The sequence below is a fragment of the Nylanderia fulva genome, unplaced genomic scaffold, assembly GCF_048542155.1.
Source record: "Nylanderia fulva isolate GAGA-0341 unplaced genomic scaffold, ASM4854215v1 Scaffold3, whole genome shotgun sequence".
NCBI classification, from domain to species: domain Eukaryota; kingdom Metazoa; phylum Arthropoda; class Insecta; order Hymenoptera; family Formicidae; genus Nylanderia; species Nylanderia fulva.
Window position 1 is genome coordinate 7,362,077 of NW_028190368.1, and position 22,410 is coordinate 7,384,486.

Genomic DNA, 22,410 nt, shown 5'->3' on the forward strand with positions numbered 1-22,410 from the left:
AGTGACGCTAAAATTATCAATATACATGCGTGTTAATAGTAGCGACGTACAAATTTCCTAATATCTCGTTGAAATTTGCAACATTCTTGGAACATTTCAAATTTGATTATACTAAGAAATAACTACACATATATATACATGTAAAACATTAAAACAATTATAAAAATATAAACTTGAACAAAGAAAGTTGAGTATGTTCTATTTGTATATTTTTTAAATTATTTTTTATTGTACTTTTAATATTTTCTTTGGATATAGTATATATATACATATATGTATATGTTCACCGTCTTTTATAAGCATTATGTAATTTTATATTTGCAGCACGCATAGAAAAGCTACAATAAACTGCATTTTCAATTTTTCGATCTATTCGAATTTACTATGTATTTAACAGTATTTTTTTAAATAGATGCTTAGTTAAATAAATTTTTGTTTTTTAAACATAAAATAAAATTTATCTAACAAACATGTCTTTTTTATAAAACACAAAAAGAATGATCAGGAAATTATAAAAATACTTTTTTAAATACACGTAAATATTTCAAGTTAAAAAACTTCCTAATCCTGACACATGACATCACAAATTATTTCTTCTTTATTGTGGAGAATCTTAAACAGTGTCACAGAACTTACATTTTTCGCATATGTAAACGCAGGAATGAACAGCAGGAATTTTTTTAATCATACGCACACAGCAGCGACAATTTTGGGCTAGATGAAGTTTTACTCCGTTAGTAAATTATTGTTTTTTATTATGAGAAAAAAAGTAATATTAAAAAATGTCCCCTAATACTTTCATTCTGACACAAAACATATGAACGATGGTCAGGAATTTATAATTGCGCATGTGCTTATATAAGCAAGAAGTTTTAATATTTTTATATGCTTGACGTATAATTTTTATCTTCTTTCAAAAAATTATTTAATTATTTAATCGTTATAATGTGTGTATAAAAATATTAATATTTAACCATTTCCTTAACATTGCTTTTTTCGAACTGCATTATTAAATTCTCAAAGATTTAATATACTATATATAATTGATTTACACACGTGTGTAATAGATACACACACAATTACTACAAACTAATAATTTTTTAATATATTTATCAATGCTGTATGGTCAAAAAATATTTATATCATGCCAGTAAAGTAATGCTTTAGAAATATGAATATTTTAGAGCAAAAATAACGTAAATATAGATTCCGTGTGTAAATCTATTGTATATCTATTGTACATGTATTAAATCTTAAATATAAAATATTAAGTGTTTTATGTTTTGAATATAATACTGAATATAAAACGTAAATTAACATTATTGTACTTATTAATATGCTATTCACATTGTTTTTAATATCATTAATGAAAAATATTTGTAATTATTATTTTATATAATATGTGTATATAACTGATTAATTATGAAATAATTTATGTCAAAAATTATTATGTTTTGCAACGAAATATTTAATATTTTATATCTCACGTCATGTTTATTTTGTTTTAAATTATAATAAAATTAAATTAAGTTATCGATATATATGTATACATATATAAACATGAATAGATTATAAAAAATTAGAATAGATACAATTACTAATCATTGCATTTTCTCAAACGCATTTTTAAAAATAAATTAGTTTCAATAAGCACTATACATAAATAATTGTTACATGTTTTCTTTTTTTCTTTTATATATAATCTTCGTAAATCTTCTTATGGACTCTACTTTTATATGTATATTTTCAGAAATAAATCGAAGAATAACTACAGATTTCAGGATTAAATATTTATATTAATCTATTTTAGTCTACTTATTTTAAGCCAATGGATTTATGAAATATTGCATTTATTTATATTTCTATTAATCTTAATTTGAAAATTTTATAAATTCATTACTACGAAATTATATAAAATAAAAAATAATTTCACTCACTGATACAATGCGCAACGGAGTTATAACAACATTTGATTTGTAAAATATATTCAAATTATTGTATAAAGCAGTCTCAAAACAATTATTGTTTCAAAAAAGTAATTATTGTGCAATTAAATTTTGCATCTCTCTCTAAACAAATATTTAATTATAAAATTATATAAATTCTAGAAAATATTTGTATTAGATATAATTTTTTTATAAAATTTAATAAATGAGTTTTTATATAAATTTTTATAAAATTTTACATTATTATAACTTTTAAACAATGTTGATATATATTTCTTTGGATAATATTTATAATAATGTACATATATATATATATCCATTTTATCATCATGTAATAGAATATATGCATATAAGTTATTCTAAATTTTATTTTGAAATATTATAAATATTTGATATATAGTATAATTTATATGTACATATTCTATTATATAATGGTGTAAAATGGATTACTACCGCGAAGATAAAAGAGTAATTAATCTCAGAAGTAATAAAAGTAAAGTAAATTATAAATTGTGTTTATCTCACGGTTGCTCCGCCGCGCCGTCGCTCGATGTCTCCCCAAACTTCCTCCTCCTCTCCTTGTTGATCCACTATCCCTTCATGGTATTTGCACGACTTACGCTGACACTCACACGCGAAGACGCGGTTAATTACAATCGCACAGAAGAATCGCACTAGATATTTTTTATTATTTGTCGCAATCACGATATTTTACGAGATATGTAACATAATATGATATAACACGTAGCACGACACGGCAGTACTACCTGCTCGCTCGAATCTCGCTGTACGAATGACAACATGACGATCGAAGGTGAACAGTACACGTCACTATATATCGAAGAATTTGAAATCGAAGTTGGTTTTATCGTTACGCTTCGCCTCTTTGTTATCATTATTCGCGACGAAATTCGAGCGATGGCGTGAATCGCTTCGTTTTATATCTCATTATTTTTCTAAATACGATCGCAACAAGAATTAGGAGATACTAAATGAATCGTTCTTTGCAATTATAATAATCGTAGTTAATTGCTCATCATATATTAATGTAAAAAGTAATGTGCTGCAATCTTTGTAAATTTTATCAATTAATAATATGCGCAATCGTAATTAACCACGTTTTCACAAATACATATCAGTGGAAGTGTCAGTGTGAAACATAAGTACCATGGAAAAAGTAAAGGATCAATAAAGAGAAAGAAGAAAATAAAACTCAAGGAGGTATCGAGTGATAATCGTGAGGTAAGCAATATTTTAATTTATTTTTGTTACTTTTCAAATTAGTCGCGCATTTATGGTGATTCATTTTACATAAATGTGTAATAGAATTACATATAAAATATTCTAAATTTTATTTTAAAATACTTAAATGTTTGTAATAATTAATTCATATAAATGCGTATAAATATTTCAGCATTGTTTAAGATTTGTAATTATTTATATGAAAATTAGAGCTTTAATTATCATGTTTAGTAAATATATTTTTAACAAAATTTTGTCGGAATTTATATATATTTGTTATCAAATATCTGTTTGGAGAAATATGCAATTTAATTGGGCACAATAATTGTTTTTGAAATAATAATCAATGTTTTGAACACTGTTTTATAATTTGGATATATTTGTATTTTACAGATCAACGTTGTATGCTACAACTTTGCCGCTGCGCATCATATCGGTAAGTGAAATTTTAAATTTATAATTTCAAGAATTTAAAAAAATTTAAATGAAGAATAATAAATATTGCAAATAAATATAATATTTTATATATAAACATTATTTATAATATATAAATAAAATATTGACATTTTAGTATTATATATAAATGTATATATATATATATATATATATATATATATATATATAATAAATTTAAAAAGTTTCTAATTAATCATGTTAAAAATAATTTTGTATCGTAATTTTATACTATAAAACTTTTAATTTAATTTAATGAAAATGTTGACATTTAATCATTTTCTTAATACATTTTCTCGGAAAATTAATCAGCGCAGTTAAGAAATAAATCTATTTAAAAATAGTTAAATATTAATATTTTTTAATAAAACATTTAATTAAGTAATTATTTTTACTTACAAAAGATAAAATTTATATGTCACGCATATAAAAGTGTTAAAAATTTTTGCTCATATGTGCGCATGTAAGCATAAATTTCTAGTGCTCATCCGTTTTGTGCTAGAAATGCAAGTACCGAAGCACTCTTTAAGAGTCAAAAGAAATGACTTGCCAACTGTCAAAACTCAGAAGAGGAGTGCGTTTAGTTTATAAATAATTCTTGCTTTTGCATGTGTATATATTAAAAATTGTGCATATCTACTAGGCATTTTTTAAATTTCCGCTTTAAGAACGTTTCCGACTGCAACAATATTTTCATAATAGATTTCATAATTAGCAATAATAATATTAGGCATACGAGAAGCTGAATTCTAAATTACATTGCATTTACGTGACGATATTGATGTATAATGCATTGGGAGAACATGATATCCGATGGCAAGTTATCCAATATAATTGTATTTATCGTATATTGACGTTGTATCGCATGACAATTCATGTAAACTGTTTACAACATTTGAGTTCCCGGAAATGCTATATACATATTATATATATATATATATATATACATATATATCAATACGCATGCAAATATTCCGCGTGTGTCCGCATCGAGCGAGCTGCGTCAAACTCAGTTTACAAACTACCGCGCGTCGCCTTTCTGCATGAATTTTCGGACGTGTATTACTTTCGTATCAATCTGTTCTTACGCTCCCGTAAGTGAAGCGTTGAGTTTTATGTTTTACGTGAACGGAATGTTGCGCGCGACGGTGCGCGCCCAACAACGGCATCCGGAATAAAGAGAAAATTTGTAAAATGATACGCATTGCGAACAGTATTGCGCGAGCAAGCTCGAGGATTGAATGAGAAGCCCGCCAAGGGAAACGATGTCAAACAACGAAAACATAAAGAAGGAGGAAAGCAATCCGCATGGCTGAAGCCGTAACCATGGCGATACCATCCCGTGATGCCTGCAAGGAAATATTGAATCCTTCTCTATTACCCCCTTGCAAAATAGTTTGTGGCGAATGCTTCTAGATGCGCCCTGTCGCGGCTTGTTGCTTCACATACACATCATATGCCGCAAAATATCCGCGCCCGTTTTTCCGGGAAGATCTTGCAAATTTGCTCTTGCTCCGAATGCACCGGTAAGTTGTACAAATCCTGCAGGGCAATATGTGGAAATGGCATAATGGTTCAGATTTCACTATTTGCCCGTGTGCGCGATTTCAGATTTTAAATCTTTCAGAAGCTTAAATTATTTTTTGCAATTGATATTGATTTATTCATCTAATGCATATGTGTATTTTTTATTTCAATTTTTTTTAACAATCGAAATGTATTTTAGTCCTTACGAATGGTAATATATTATATCTCGATATAGTAATAAATAATCTAAAAAGAATTACGTCGTTTTTGTCGTTGAAAATAACAACAATAGAAAATAGATTTTGAGACGAGCGATAACAAATAAATTTCGATACAATGACAGACATTAATCGAATGTCCAAAACAAGGTGTTAAACCCGACTGCTAAATTCTGTTCTGTTTCGCTTTACTGAAAACAAAATTGCGTCCGTTTTTCCTACAAATTGCCGATTATAACGATCAAGTATTATTTTTCGCGAATGACGGGCTTGGATGTTAAGATCCGCCTCGAAAGCTGCAATAATAAAGTACAGTGTGAGAATTTCAACGCTGATGGTAAAAGCATCGTTGAAAGTCTGTACGCTGAAATGACCGAGCGTTCGCTCTTCCTCTTGTGGACAGTCATAATATTATCTGACACAGCACTGCCTCATTTCCATTTGCATGTTTCATTATCCAGCTCGATGACCCGCAGGCGCAAAACCATCCAGTCAGAAAAGTAAAAAGAATCCGCTTTCCCGAGTAATCAAGAGTATCAGAACGCGAGCACCGACAGGAATGTTTTCCTCGTTAACGAGTTTGTTAGACCAATCAACGTGCTTACGTTTATTCGATTTCAACTTTTCAGGCGTATACACAATTTTTGACGAAGTCAAAGGAGGCACGTAGCGAAATTTTCAATCCCGAACTCGAAATTTGTGCACGTCGCGTGAATAGCACGTCGACACAAATTTCCACACTCGTTAGAGTCGTATGAAAAGTATGACAGGACGTGAAATTTTGGCAACATTTCAGGGCAGCTTGTCTAAAACGATGCATATGAGAACAATGCGTATCGTGGCTTTGACGTGGCGCATAGCCACGGGCGGATACGTAACGTTATGTAATATGCAACAGTTATGTAACGAAACAATTAACAGTCATTTTCCCATTCGTGGATTTTCCCAGGCGTTCTACATTCCGTAACGATTATGCCTGTGAATGAACCGTAGCCTTTGTAGCCTTACACTTTCAATATATTTTTCGTTAACCATCGCGATATATGTATATTCTATAAAATGCTTTTTTTTTGTAATTCTACGCAACAATCGTGCTTTTTTGGGAACATTCGTTTGTTCATATTACAAAGACGTTGTCTTGTCCGGCGTATCCTATCAACGATTAGTCATTCTAAATCTAAATAGATGGATTCTATCCTCAAAGATCTCGGAGACGTGGAAGAGGACGGACGAAAAGAAAGGAACGGAAACGGGTATAGAGAGGAAAAAAATTGCGCATCTCTCAATCGGAGGCAGTATCATGTTTTAAATCTGTAGCGAGGGTTTATCCCGGGAATAGTTATTGGCTAATCTGCTTCTGACAATGCAACGAGAGCAACAGAAAAAGGGACAGGAGGTGGGAGACAGTGAACGCGCAAACCCCGCTGTTGAGCACGTCGGAACGACCGTGGGCGGACGGTTGGATAGCATTATAACCCTCAGGCTATATCCTAAAAGTTATCTGAAAATTTCATTTACGACGAGAGAGTTAATAAATGTAAATATTAGCCGTAGAAGCAGTTTGACGGGAACTACCACTACCGGCTCTAAAACCAACCGAGAGTGGCGCACCGGAGCTGCTCCGCAGAGCTCCGCGCGGAGAGGTTACACTTTGAGTTCATTAAAGTGCGTATCGATCCGCGAACGGCGGCTTGATAAAAAGTGAAAAATCTAATCCCTGCCATCCCGGAACTCTATCATCCGCCGGGATGGAGTATCTGCCGCGCGATGACGGTTAGTCAACGACAGCGAACACTTGGGAGCGGAAACATTCCCGTAATGACGGGGACGGGACGTCGTGAATGATAGAAGTGAGATCAATTTACTTTGCGGTTTTAATCTAAATATTTCCCGAATCGAATTGGGGAATGCATTTTTGTGAATACTTCTTTCATATATAGATAATCTAAGTGTTTTCCACTATGTTGAAATAACAAGGAAAGAACGCAGTTGAGTATAAATTAAATGTAAATACGACGGAAAATGGAGAGCAAATACCGTGCCGCTGTTCCGAAACAACAATGCGGCTTAGAGGATGGGACCTAGGTTGAAAAGGAGAGCAGACGGTGGCATAAGAGGCCGGAGGGGGTATACCGAGGGGGGTTGAGTACCTGTCGAGAAATACCCAATAGATAAAATCGATAACGGTAGCTTTCAGCAGGCGTTCTATGAGGAGAGTCCAGAAATTTTAGTCGACCTAGAGCGTACTTTCGTACTACTCGGCAAAGTATCGAAGAATTTCCATATTAAATATTGGCTGCTGAACAAACATTAATTGAAAGATACCTCGAAAGGTACCGCTTCCAATAGAGAATTCGACAAACGCAAGCCCCGGCGTCTTGTGAAATATATAAAACGGTCGACGCAAATACGCGATGCATGTTTTTAAATATATGACGTTAATGCTTTGCGTAAAAATTCTGTCTAAATATTATGCGACGTCTCTACACTTCGCCGCCGACGACTCCTAACTTTACAGCAGACCTATTTATGAATTTTTCACGAGTTTATTATTCTTTCCGCTTCCTCGCAACGGAATGGACAAATGCGAACCATAATGCACCGCAACGACGCGATGAATATTTTGCAATGGAATTTTGGTAATGGATATTTTACTTGTTGAAGTATAACAAATTAAGAGACTCTGAATACACACATCGATACATTGACACAAATACGTGTATACGGTCTAGTTTTGCGGATTCTTATTTTTACATGTGAAACGACTTCCCTTTGATGAGAAAATATATCTTTCTCCAAAAGAGAGGCTTCCATTTTCCGCAGATCAATCGTATACCCGATTGCTTCGACAACTTATACGACTGTACTTCCCGTCAGCGCATCTCGTTTCGCGAACAGTCTTTTCGCTTCATCTGTTTCACATATATACCTTCGATCCGTACAACACCAATTCCGAGGCTCATCGCTAGTAGTGCGCGCCGGAATTGCCTTTCTTAAACTCTAAGCGATTAGACTCGCGCGTCAATCCGTGAAATCACCCTCGATGGTGGTGGATCGCACCCCTCGCAAGATCGCGAGGGCTATTTGAGAGCTTAGGTAAGGTTGAATTCTGGCACTTCGCATTGGCCTTATAGGGAGAAACAGCGGATGATCTCTCTGAGAAAGGAGAAGAAAAGTATTCCGCAGTGAAAATGACCCGTCATTCACACAGCTTAGGAAAAAAACTCAATCTCTTTGAAGTGCGATCGAGCGGTCAGACAAGCGAGCGCTCAAATCTGGTACTGATCGACACTCGTGTCTCCTGGCATTTATATCTATCCATATAATGTTGGAAATGCGATCGGTGACATTTTGTATGATCTACGCCCGTGGATATGAACTGAAATTTCACGTGATTACGCGGTTTTCAAGCGCGACATATCGAGATAGTTGACGCGATAACATGCGAATGCGAATCGGAGGCGTTCGTAAATGATGGATCATTCTTTCCGAAATCTCGTTCTCTCTCACCGGTTGCTGGTTACATCCACGTCCATCCATCATGTTATCTTCTGTAATGGATATGCATCTTCGCACGGATAATGAATAACATGTCGCGCAATGTCGCTATGAGTTTTCTCATCGTGCATGACAAAACAATATTTTGTCATCGGTCAAAGATTATTAATTACAGGAGGGATTATATAATAATAGTTTTAGTTTAATTAATTTTAAAACACATTAGAGCGCACGCACCTCCACACGCGAGACAAATAAAAAGGTGAAAAATTGTTATTCCAAATGTTTCATATATCGAAATAGCGTTCGTTAAACCGCCACATCTTTTTTCGGTAGTCGCACGGCAGGATGGCGCAAGGGTTAATGGCGGCTATCCGGCCGCAAACCTGCACGATAAACCCTTGCTCGCAATTCTCGCTCGAAGTCGTTACGTCGGCCATACATCATGCGGAACGAGTTTACTTCATGCCGTAATGTCTACGCTGAAATGATTTTATGGCACAATTTATTTTCGACCAAAACGCACGTTCTCGAAAAATTCTCACTCCACGCAGCTCTGGAGTTTAGTCTCTTTTTCCTGTGCAAACGAAGTCGGGCTTAACATTTTACATTTATGAAATTCGGAAGCTTAAAATAAAAAAAAAAAAAAAAAAAGAGAAAACGGATATACCGTGGCGTATATGATGTTCGCGCGTCAGCATGTGTGAAATAAAGATGACATTTTGGCGCGGATCTCAGAAATGTACGAAAAATCGCACGAATCGCATATTTTCTCGCGATGTTCGTCCTAAAATATTCAATAATTCAATAAACGTTCACTATCGGAGTATATTGACAATAAACATTGATCGCATCGGAGAATCTCTTTGGAAGCATTACAACATGGAACGCGCGGAGATGAGTTTAATGCGAAATTTCGTACATGAGGCTTTCCGTTTAGTCGTATACTTTTAGGTAGTTCGTAAAGTTTCATGGCGGCCTGCCCGGGGACTCTCCGCCGGAGGGACGTAAGCAAGTGTCGCGAGCACTTGGAATGATAGCGTACGAGACTCTTCGTCGTCGATTCACTCGAAGGTCGAGATTTTAAAGGGTCGAAACGACTCGGGATCGCTCGTTCGAGGATCCTTATCTTCGATACGGTGGAACGATTCCGAGCGACTGGACAGGCGATCAAGGATCTCGAAGGGGAAGAGGTATCGTAAGAATTCGCGTATAGACACGGGGAGTCACAGGGCGAAATTGTACGCCAATGTGTCCCGGCGTTACGATAATGGCGGCAAATACTCTCGCTCACGGACCATTAGTCAAAAATGTTCGTTGTCGCGCCGTCGTCGTCGCAAGTAGTGAAAAGTAGCGCGGGCCCGCCGAACAATAGCGTAGTAACCGTTCCATTCCGGGCGGCTGCAATCACTAGGAATTTGCCTCTGTTCTTCGAAACAACATTCTCCGAAATGGCAATGATCCGTATTTATCCGCTTTTTTTATCTGTTTGCGTTTGCACGTATAGATTCGTTCGTACTCAACTATATTATTACAGCGCGCAGAAGTCGATGAATATTAATTTTTTAATATTATTATTCTTTACGGCTAATATATAATGTACTTCGCATGTTATTTAACAAATTCACCATCAAATAATTTTGTGTTAATGTATACATTTGCAAGATTATGACCACGTTTAATAATAATAGAGAAAAGCGTAACAAACAAAGTATATTAATAAAATTAATAATTTTATTTATTAAAATTAATTAACACATTTATAATGCTTTTATATATATTAAAATTTTATACATTAAAATTTTTTAAATAATTACATTTGCATATTCCAGTAATCTTATTAATATAAATATAAAATAATCCGATTGCAGCGTGAAGGGAAAGTCAGTGGGAGCGAATGTGTAAAATTGATGTATAAATTATTTTATTTTATTTATTTTCTTATACATATATTTAATACTTAATACTTAATACTTGAGTGGATAAAAGTTTAGTATTTTTTTTATATATCTTTTTAGAGAAATACGTGTAACGCATTATTCGTATTTTTACGTTAACGGCAACGCTCGGGTGATACTCGATAATGGACGATTACGAGAGAACTCCGAATAATGGATGCAGGATCAAGTGCCGGCGAACCTTATGAACTCTCAAAGCGGTACATGGCACGGGGAACGAATGTTTGCAGCCTCCTATACATATGTAGTCGTCCGCAAAAGTTTCCTCGTTTGCCCGGCACTTTGCCGGTGCACACGTACTAATCCGTTACTCGTAATTAGAGTCGGATTGCCAATGGTTTAATCCCTCAATGTCAGTGCTTGCTTTAGTGGGAGAAAGAAGACAGAAGAGCAAAGATAGAGAGAGAGAGAGAGAGGGAGAGGGGGAAGAGAGAGGAAGGAAGATAGCGAACGGAAGTGAGAATAGACGGAAGAGAGATGACAGGAGAGAGCGAGAGACGTGAAGGAGGTTACCGAGAGAGGTAGACCGAAAGGTATACGCGCAGTATGAAGGGAAACTGCCATTGCAACCTCCTTCATTCCCCGGCCGACACTTTGAGTAATAAGATTAGGAGGCGTCTCTACTCAGTCCGAGCAGGCGAGATAACGTCATTGCGAACCAAATGGACCGAGATATAGATAAGGGATAATTAGGGGAAAAGAGACAGACGGCGCGGAGGTTGGATGAAGAGAAAATGAGAAGGAGGATGAACAGAGGAGGATGGAGAAAGATAGAGTGAAAGAGAGTGGGGAGAGAGAGAGAGAGAGAGAGAGACGGGCAACAGCCCTAGATCGAAGTAGTACAAGGATGACGTTGGACATTTATTACTACAGATTCTACAATGAGAGCTTCCTTCTGCCCACCGCGAGAGTTTGGTGAACACTTTGCGCAATCATAGCTGATCTATCGTCGTATTCACGATAATATATGTCTAAAATTTCTGTATCTGGGACAAAATTAGTTGTGCACTACGAATATCGCTCTTTCGAACGTTCTATATCAAAATCGAATTTAACTCGTTCTACTTTTTCATTCGCAAAGTGTTTATCTAGACTCCGTTGAAAATCTGGCACGGTACGTTTTATAAATACTTAGTCGAAATGCGCCTCTACAACAGACAGAGTACTAATAACATTATGTGTATCTATTATCTTGTAAAAATTAACATAAAGTAATAATATAATCAGGCACGTAACTTAATAAAGTAAGTTTGCAAAACTTTTAATTTAGTTTGGAGCTTTTAGGACAAAACGCCACGGCGTTATAATAAAATCGATGTAGAGTCGAGGGTATATAGCTTGCACGTCGCATCGGCCTCATCAACGGGCGTCGGCACGCATAGGATATCGCGTCATTAAATCGCATTTGCATATCACTGATCCGGTGAATAGAGGCCCTACCATGGCTCACCGAAGCCAATTAAAACGGACAGCGCTGGCAGCCGGAACCTTCTTCTTTTTTTTTTTCCGCATAACGCACGCGTGTTATCGGCGTGCTATAGCGACCGGGACTTAAATCAGCATCGAAAGCGCGTGGCGAGCCTCTGTTCGATATATCAGAGTTCGAGTATATGTTGAATTAAAAAAAAAAAAAAAAGAAAAAAAAAGGAAAAGTATTTCGCCGCAACCAAAACCCACGAACGACCCACCGTAAACACGGTTGGCGTCGGTAGAATCGACGGGTTATAAAGAAAGAGCAAATAATCATGCGTGATGCTGCATATCAACCTGACCGCTTCGACGCATTTCATCGCGTAGCTTTCTTTCGCTTATGTGAAGTCACGCATGACCGAACACGTGCCCCGGTCCATTTCGTTTCGTTCGCCCTTTTCCCACCCCCCTTCGATTAACCGGCGGGCTCCCTTGTGTGCGCACAGAATGGCGACGAACGGATCGCGGACGCGCATTAACGTCAATTAATTTCTGCCCAGCGCGCGAGAGAGAAAGAGAGCGCGATGAAAGCGCGTCGACTTTCTGGAACGAACGGCGCGCGATCAGTTTTAATACTACTCATTTAAAACTGCCCTCTCCGCGCTATCTCTCTACGTCTCCACGTTCGTGCGTTTCCCATTTACCTCTTCCTCGCTGCAGTTTGTTCCGTTTTTCTCCCTCCCCCGCGTGTTATTCATGGCTCACTACCTCCAGACAAACATAACGAGGCGCATACCGAACTTCCTTCCCTCGCGTTCCTCGCCTTCTTTCTTTGCCGCGTCTTTCCTTCGGGAGGGAAGATACATATAAAGTGCAATATCGATATCCATATCGAGATATTCCCAATATCGTCGTGAGTATATCGAGTGTAGCACGACGTGGGATGCCTGTTTGGACGTAGCGCGATACGCGAGTTGTGCGTCGATGTGATTCGCGTTATATACCGCCGCGTAATATATTCAAAGTCGTTCTGGCTGGCGAAGAAGGCACAGTACTGACAAAAACGGGAATAAAAGAACGAGCTTAAGCCTTTGCTAAACGTGTATCTATACTAGATACGCGTTCGCCAGTGCAAGCCAGCTGTCTCCATTCCTTCTGTCTTTCTTTCTTTCTCTTATTCTTTCATGCCATAACAATTTGGAATCGACGAGATCATAATGGTCGAATGCGAGGATGATAGTCGAATTAAAAAGACTTCTAAATGCTCTACACGTTTTTATATAAAGCTGCCACTGAATCTTAGCGGAGCGCCCAAGTGACTTTCCTTCTTTTACTCCACTACCTCGACCCATTGAATCGATTAAAGGGTAGTGGCTGTCGGAGAAGCGGCGTATCCTTTCGGAGTAACGGATCATTAGCATCCCCTCATTTAATTTAGATTAGCGGGCCGGAGATGGGAAGAGGAGAGGGAGAAAGTTATAAAAGCCGACGACGACGAGAGATCCAACCAAACTTCCCGAACGGACCCGCTCATCCATGGGGGCCCGCGGAAGAGAAAACTTCTGGGTTCGTCCTAGGCGCTTTGTTTCGCCGGCGCACATAATATCATGTAGATGCGCCGCGTCGTTTCGCCGCGAAATGGAAATTCGCCCATTTCACGGCGAAAAGTGTTTCGATAGAAATTCACTGGCGTGTGTCGTGTTGGCGGGCGTAACCGGGATCGCGCCGGGACGTCGCGACGCTGTATTAGAATCGCTTCCATGTGTAGCGATAGCGTGCGCCACACGAATCGAATAGAACCGGATAAGATAAGCGAACGTGTCCTCGTATGTACGGAACTGTGGCATCCCATACCCCTTATCCTCCCCCTTGAAAGTATCTGCCCGTAGTTTGAAGGATAGTTCGATTTAAAATCCAGCAGAGAGAAAGAGAGGGAAATTTCTTTGCGAAAAGTTGCTTGTCCGCAAAAATCGAAGGCGAACGCTGGATGATAACTGTTAATCTCTCGCGTATCTCTACCGTGCGACGCGCATATGTATGTGTTATATATTACATGTGTATGCGCGACGCAAAAATCTCGCTGTTGATACACACGGGAGTCAATCACGGGAGAAATTTAATTACGTCGCATTTGGCGAAAAGTAGATACGCGCTGTATGTATGTATATCGCGAATGTTGCATTACAGCCGGTCCGAGTCGGGCGATCAATACGTTTGCGCTCGCCGAAAATCGTCTGTTAAAAGGGTCCAGGGGAAAAACGGCAGTGACGATTAATTAATACGGAATGTGTCCGGCATCGCGCAGTATCGAATGTGATTATCATAATGCACCTTAATTCGATGAGCGCCCGGCCCCGAAACGGGTCGCGCGTAATTGCACAAACATGGAAAATCAAAGCCGGTTTGCACATGCGTGCTATGGCATCGCACATATACGCACATCTGTCTCTTTCACCCTCTCACCCCACACACACACACACATATATATATATATATATATATATATATACACGCGCCCATAAACGGATCAGCATATCTAGGTGCGTGTGTGCGTGTGTGTGTGTGTGTGTGTGTGTGTGTGTGTGTGTGTGTGTGTGTGTGTGTGTGTGTATACGTGTCGACGTGACGGGTGATGTATGTGCGTGTCCGCGGTCCGCCGATTGAGGTATTTTCCGCGTATCTCCGAAAAAACGACCGACGTTCGACCGCAAAACCAGTCGTGCAGTCGTGGATGCGACTGATGCGCGTTCACGTTCTTCTCCCATCCTCTCCGATTGATCGGCATGATTTGTGCCGCGTCATATTTCCGCTTCTTCCGATCTTTCTCTTTTTTTCGACTTTTTTTAGTCGACTCCCGCGGCGCCGCGTAATTGACAAAGGTATTCGTGTAATTCTGCGAATCAATGAGCGCGCGCCACACCGCCGTGCTTCATTACTCCCTTTAATTATATGTCGCGATTTTCCTCGCCAGACACCTCCTCCGCCACCCCACGGTCCTTTTCGTCCGCAATTAGGATTTATCCTACATTAACGTCGAATTATTCGTACAATCGTATCGGAATCCCGCGCAGCTTCGACGCGAAATGAATTGTAATTTGCAATTGCGTGTTATACAATCCCAGCCGAGCGAAATGAATATTTTATCGCGCGAAGGATCACGCAAATTATTCGTACCTGCGAACGTTTTTCTATATACGAAGAATTCGCGCCAAGTATATATGGAAATATTATAACAACAGGTGAAGCTGCATATCAAAAAGTGCTACTTTATCACGATTAACTCTTTTTTTCAACTTCAAGAACATCTTATTATTTTAAACTTTTTACCTGTTGAACAAACGTCAATTGGGTTTTTTTAATCAAAATAAGTGCGAAAAAAGTGCGAACATTGTATACGCAGAACTTATTCGAGATCTTAATCTAGTGAACAAGATCCGTCAACATACAAGATGTAGACGAGAAGATAGACGTTGATGCCAGTGCTGGTGTGTCGTAGCAAGCGGGGCGTGAGATAGAACCTGGAAATTCGAAATTCTAGCTGGGGACACTCGCAAGGAGAGAAGTTTGCGAAGGAGTTGTTTACGCGGAGTTTCCCTCGTCGGTAACCTTTCGTGGCGCAGAGGCTGGCAAAGCTTCGCCTCGGGGTGCTGTAAAATACCGGTTAAACGTTGTCGCTGCGTTAAAATTCTAGGCTCCGAATTTGCGTTACTCGGTGGTTTTCGCGGAAAAACGCGGCGTCTCTCTACTTCATTTGGGGATACAATGTACTCAGGAATAAGCCTTAAGAATGGTGCGTTATAATCGCGTCAAAGTATCGTATTCGTTATTCAATATTGATGTACAATACTTTGACAATCATAATGTTTGCTCTACTCGATTATTCCGTGGCGTTTAAAAATCTTCTGGATACTACTTAATTTTATCATTCGCGTTTATAGTAGACGCAAAAACGGCCTTTAATTATACCCGACCCTCCGGAAAATTAAGAATTCGACGCAATAAATAACCTTTTAATCAGTGGATTCCTCACTATCCACCTTCACCGAGGGGAGAGCGGTGGCTATGGCGCAAATTAGCGACGAGTTTGTATGTGTGTGGCTGTGTGCGTGTGCGCTATCTTTTCGCTATTATCTTAACCCCTTTTCTCTCTCGAATTTATCGCTCTCAGCAATTAATTGGGGGTCGATCCGCGCATACTATTACCAGTCCAATAGTAGTCATCAAAAATAACGTGAAGGAATATAAATTATTACAGCGTCGAAATAAAAAAAAAAAAACAACATTATTTCGATAAAATCGGTGTTGCGCATATTTTATTTCATTATAAAATGTATTGAATAATTCAGTTTGTATCTCGCGAGCTTCTAACACATCTTGAACGTAGATGCCACGTCTTTGTAGCTTGAAGGACAAAGGAAAGGGTTGCCCCTTATACAATAAACGGGGTTCTTTGGAATTGTATTCCCCCCTCATAGTCGTTGCGCATTGTCTCACATCCTTTGCTAAAGAGGCGGGATTGTGTCAGCTCCAGCAGTCTCTACTCTTCCGCACGTCCCTTTGTCCTTCGCTCGTCCTCTTATGCCGCTTTGTACGGATCTGCCATGTGCCTCATAATTTTATCCTCGCGTGTCTTCTTCATACTCAATTACGAGTACTTCGTTGTCTTTTATCGATAACTGCGACTGCGAATATAGCTAGCCACTTTTATCGCGTTTGACGCTGCGGAAATATTTCCGCAGCAATTATACAACCACAACACATTCAGATATTTGTAATACATGTTCGAGGCAGAATTAATTTAATTGCTTTCTAAATATACGCAGAAATTAATTCATGTTAATTTGATTATATTTCATATGTATATAGATTCGTGTGTTTATGATATTAAAAATTTAATCATATGTTTTATATATTTTGTAATAATGATATCAATTATAATATATTTATTCAACTAACGGTATCGATTTTTATACTCAATACTCCCAAAAAAGTGTTTTTACACAAACGCGTAAACATACTATAACGCAAATATATTTCTGGGGAAAAAACCGGGTTTTTTTCCGTTTCCGTCATTTCGTCTCATCTAATTTTTTGCTAGCGCTCACAACGAAGCCCAACATTTTCCATTACGATTCCGATAAATTAATTTTCAGCTACGCACACCTTGCCACCGCTATTGGGTCGTCGTCGTCGTCGTCGTCGGCGACGATGAAAAAGGAAACGACGTCTTATACGTGCCATTTATACTCTTTACGGACAGCTTCAGTCTACGAGGGTTGTAAGGTGCATCCCCCTCCTCCTACCCTGTTTTACCTCAGCCTCCATCCCTACTTGCCTCCACCACCCACCCTTTCCGTGATGCGAGGGGAATTTTAAATCCAGTCCTCCAGCATTGATGAATCCGCTTTATCCGGAAATTGTTCCCATACGTCTCTCCGCGGGCGAGTTTCTTCTACTCTACGAAATCCACACGGCCAGCAATTCCGTCGTCGAGCCACGAACGACGGCTGCGCATCTTGGATCAATCAAATTATTCACCGAAAAATTCACCGCCATCTCGCTCCATTTCACGGGGACAAGATATTTTTCCTTCCTCGAATGGATCGCGCTCGGCGTTTCGCGATCGAAATACTTCTTTCCGAAGGAATCATTGCACGGACAGGTAAGGATGAAAAACTGGAATTTTCCAGACGATCGTAGCCAGCTACACGTTTCGGAGATGCATACGAATTTCCAGGACAGTTGAGAAGCTTATATTTCGCGGCATATGTATGTATGTGTCGCCACGTCGTAAACAACGTGGTGTCACTGAATCCAATGCAAAATTTCTTGACTCATACCTGGGGGAAGGGTGAGAGTTTCCCGAATTCTCTTGCCACGAAATAGTGAAGAGAACTACGTTCGCGACGATCACCTGGTTGAGAACGCATCAAACGTGAATAATGTCAGCTGGGTCGTACGCTCGGTGGAAATGCAACCGGGCTCGAGCGCGGACATTCACAATGGAGGATTATGCCATTGAAGTATTATAATGACGTCGTGCGGTCGCATAATACGTAACATGCGAAGAGGAATTACGCGACGTGGAATGAATAGGGTATAATCGGCGTGCGGGGGAAGGCGAAGGTTAATGGTATTATGCAAATCGTATTACCCGAGACATTGTGAATATTTCACAAAGTAACGGAATACAACAACGAATGTGAATTTTTCCACGGAGTTTAATGGATTCAATGATACTCGTGCATGCATTGTTGTACGACAAAAAAGACCACGAATAACTTTACAATATCCGCGGAGTAAATTGCATTCGGTCGGACGTGATATTAATCTCTCGCGTGCACGTCACCTTAGCGAGTGAAATATAACTTTACACGTCATTGGACAAAAATACGGCAATAATTTAACATCGCGAGGTATAAAAAAGTTATATCACCTGTCGCCAATGTTTTGATTTATGCACCGCGTACCGCATCATGGTTATGTCGTAGTAATAAATTATTTCCGCATCAAGACATTATTTATATACTACGATGTTAATCATAACATAGTTGAAGTAACGAAACATTGACGAGGATGAATATTACTATATATTTTTTATACACCGTCTAAAGTATCTAGTCCATTTAACGTGATGGAATAGGTCGTATGAAGGTTCACTCATAATTGAAGGATACCAATAGCGTAAGAGCACATCGTGTATGTGCGTGTGCGTGTGTACGTGTATGTGTGTCCGAACGTTCTGCAACGGCCGCGAGTGAGTGGACTATGTACGGGGCGGACAAAGTTGGCAATTCTTCGGCAAGTTCCAGAGGAAGTCTCCAACAAGCCCTACCTGCTTTCGGAGCAGGCCTTGTCCCCTACCCTTCGTACACTGTCTGTTCGTGCTTCGCGTTTTCGCACTGGCCGCGACCACATCAAAGCGACCGTTGGACGAGCTTTGAGCACGATACGCCCGTGCCCTGCCTAGCTTTGTGACACCGCAGCCAATATAGTCGGGCGCCCGTTATTACCGAGCTACCATTCAATATCCTTAATTAAATTCGGAAGCTTATTCACTGCGGTTAATTACGGTTTCGTTCGAGCGCGGACCTGCACGTCGGGCGTCGTTAAACAAGACCTTTCTACTACTGGGACACAAAGCAAAAAGCCCTCGGGAATCAGGTCTAGCTGCCGTTCGAAGACCGTCGGTTATTTGTAATCGAAGCTTTCGTGCCGCGACAGAATACCGGCCTAGGTCGACGGTGGCTAACGCGGAAGCGCACTCAATTACGTTCGCCGATAGCTCGTAAGGCATAAAGCGGGAGGAAGTTATGGCACTAATTGTAAGCATGGAGTCTGATTAATAGCGCGAGCAATAACGTGGAGAGTGGATTGTTCAGAAATATACGCCTGCGCGTTTTGTTTCAGCGCAGTTTACTTCGTCGAATCCATTTTTTCAAACAACTTTCTAATGGAAAATAGAGTTGCATTTTCAAATTCGACGTGCATTATCTTGCAAACTTTTACTCTCCTCGACATATGTATACGTATATCTTTTTTGGAAAAATATTTAACAATTGCCCTATAAAAAATATAACTTTGCATAAATCATAGAATGTGCGAACAAAATTATGTACTTATATGTTTTAATATTTGTAACTTGATATCTACAAATTAATAATATTGATAAATAAGTGTTCTTAAACTCTGTCTACATGTAAAAAAAAAAAAAAAAAAAATAAAGTGTGGAGAGAAATGCATCTTTAAAACGGGATCAAGTTTGCAGTTTTCAAAGACGACCTACGTCACCATCGTCGCAGGCACAGACTATTCTCGCAAAGAGGATTTTCCAGGTGACTTCGTGTGTACTTGAATGGATATATGTGTACGCCAGTATTATGACGTGGCCAGATTGCGTACAGAGATTCACAATAATAAGAAGTATAACTTTTCGAGGATAAAACATATACACCTACTGGATCATTACTATAACTGGATTTCTTAGATCCTTATATAAGCGACTTAACGTCGCGCACCGTGGATTTATAGAAAGATTATGTCGTCATGTACATATTAAAGAACCGCTTCGTGTTGCAGCACGATCGATAATGTCGATGAAAGATTGCTTTCAATCCGTCATATCATCACAGTCTTGTTCCTCCGACTACTCTTCATTCCCATCTCTTCAGAAAATTCCAATTATCTTTATTGTAGGAGTGACAGGAAAGTCTTAGGCTACGTCACATTCTCCTACAGGATTACCCCGGATGCTTGCTCCTCTCGCTTTGTCTCCGACTCTCGGATCCAACTTCCGTTCTTGAGCTCTTGGCAGGAATACGGAAGGAGAGAAGACAGGAAAGGAAAGGCGAGGCGAGGAGGGAAGAGAGTGTTCGCTGGAGATTCGAAGGTGGAAATGAACTGCCGGCATCAACAACCTTAGTAATGACGCGGCTCCCCTGTCTGAGTCTATCTTCGCTGCGCCGCTCATTCCCGAGCGTCATTCCCAGACAATGGTCGCACTTGAAGCCGCCAGCTCGACGACAAAATGATAGTTTGGACAGCTTGCTAAATGAGATGCTCCATTTCCCGATCCTCCTCAACTTTCCGAAAATCGAAGCGCTCTATTTTTCGTTCACGGCGGGATGTGTAACACGCTGTGCTTCGAAACGAATAGACTTTTATCATCAGGTTCAAATTCTCACGTCGCTCCTTCGCTTCTCTTTCTTTTCCACGAGGAAACTCTCTTGCCACTGCATTCACCATTCGCGAGCGGTGTATACATATCGAAACTATTTATCACAACTATGATTTATCTATATGGTACAAGGGGTATTTAGAAAAATTATCTGCTTTTACATACATATGGACGACTTTCACGAGAGCGTTGAATATTATCTCCGTGTTTGAAATGCGCCGTTTTCACAGAGAGCGGATAACGCGTCGTGCTCTTGTGCTAATGGTTCGTGCGCCCAGCGGAAAGTCCAGTTCACAATCTCTGTGCTACGCAATCCAGTACCGTCTGATCCAGGCGGGCCGGCTAAACACCTACGAGGACTCGTTATGGTCTCGTACCAAGTTGGCAATTATTCCGTCCCAAGGGGATCCGCGGTATTTCTCGTACCGGATTCGACAAATGCACGGTCTCGCGCAACGAATAAACGGAGGATTATAGTTAATGACGATCCACGGTATTGTACGCCAATGATGAAGGGCCGCGTAAGCGGCTTTCAGGCTCGCGTTCGCGTATGGCGCTATGGCAACGGCTCTCGTTTACTAGCGTGCCTCCTTGACCCCATGGGATAGATCTCAAATATCACCTAATATTAAAACCCACCGTAGCCGACTCGTAATATTATTTACGTTTTATTAGAAATAAAATGTTACGTTGTTTACGAACGAATAATTGCTATAACTGTTTGTGACAGATAAATATTAATTAAAAATTAATACAGCCAGCTGTGCGTAATTCATTTTATTTTCTCCGTGCGTAATTTTGCAAAGTACATGCTTAATAATGTTTAGCGATTATTTTAATATAAGCAATATCCTTATTATGCATCAGATAATCTCATTAATAATAATAATAATATCATCGATCTCTTACTAATAGCTCTTTAATATTCTTTTCACGCGAATACAATAGGTTTAATAACAATTAATAATGAATTGAAAAATTGTCCGCCCAAACCAAGTCGATTAACTACGTAGAAGTAGAATATATGCCAAAAAGCAACGCAAAAGACTCGGTTGATTCTAAAGGTCTAATATAGCAACGTAAAAACGGGGCTGCTTTGAATAGCGGGCACTTACTTAGGCAAATGCCTGCTATTCGGATTAAGTATTTGTTCTAAAAGCTAGAAGGGGCGTTGGAGAGAAGCATGGTGAGAAGCATGGGTGGAATCGTAAGGGTGGCGACCGGGAGGATAGCGGCGGAAAACAATGGGAAGCGAAGAGGGCCGTAAAATCTCTTCCCTCGGCGCACCGGCGAAAAACCGGAAAATTTAGTGAAATTTACTCTTTACGCGCGCATCAAACGGAAACATTGGATTTCCGGAGATGCTGGTATATATATATATATATATACTGTTGGGATGTATACCAACACAAATCGTAGTTTACTGCCCACCACTTTATTCGATAATGCAAGAACGATGCGCGCATCAAATCTGCTGTTAT

At 39.0% G+C, this 22,410-nt stretch overlaps 1 protein-coding gene across 11 annotated transcripts in view; it reads left to right on the forward strand.

The window, feature by feature from the left end:
• Window positions 1-22,410, forward strand: part of bru3 (CUGBP Elav-like family member bruno 3) — a 545,388-nt gene that overhangs the window by 225,268 nt on the left and 297,710 nt on the right. The window contains exon 3 of one of the 11 annotated variants that reach the window (XM_029317917.2): window positions 3,582-3,624. The exons of the other annotated variants lie outside the window; for them this stretch is intronic. The gene's annotated coding sequence lies outside the window, so the exon portion shown is untranslated. The remainder of the gene's footprint in view (window positions 1-3,581; window positions 3,625-22,410) is intronic. 11 annotated transcript variants of the gene reach the window in all.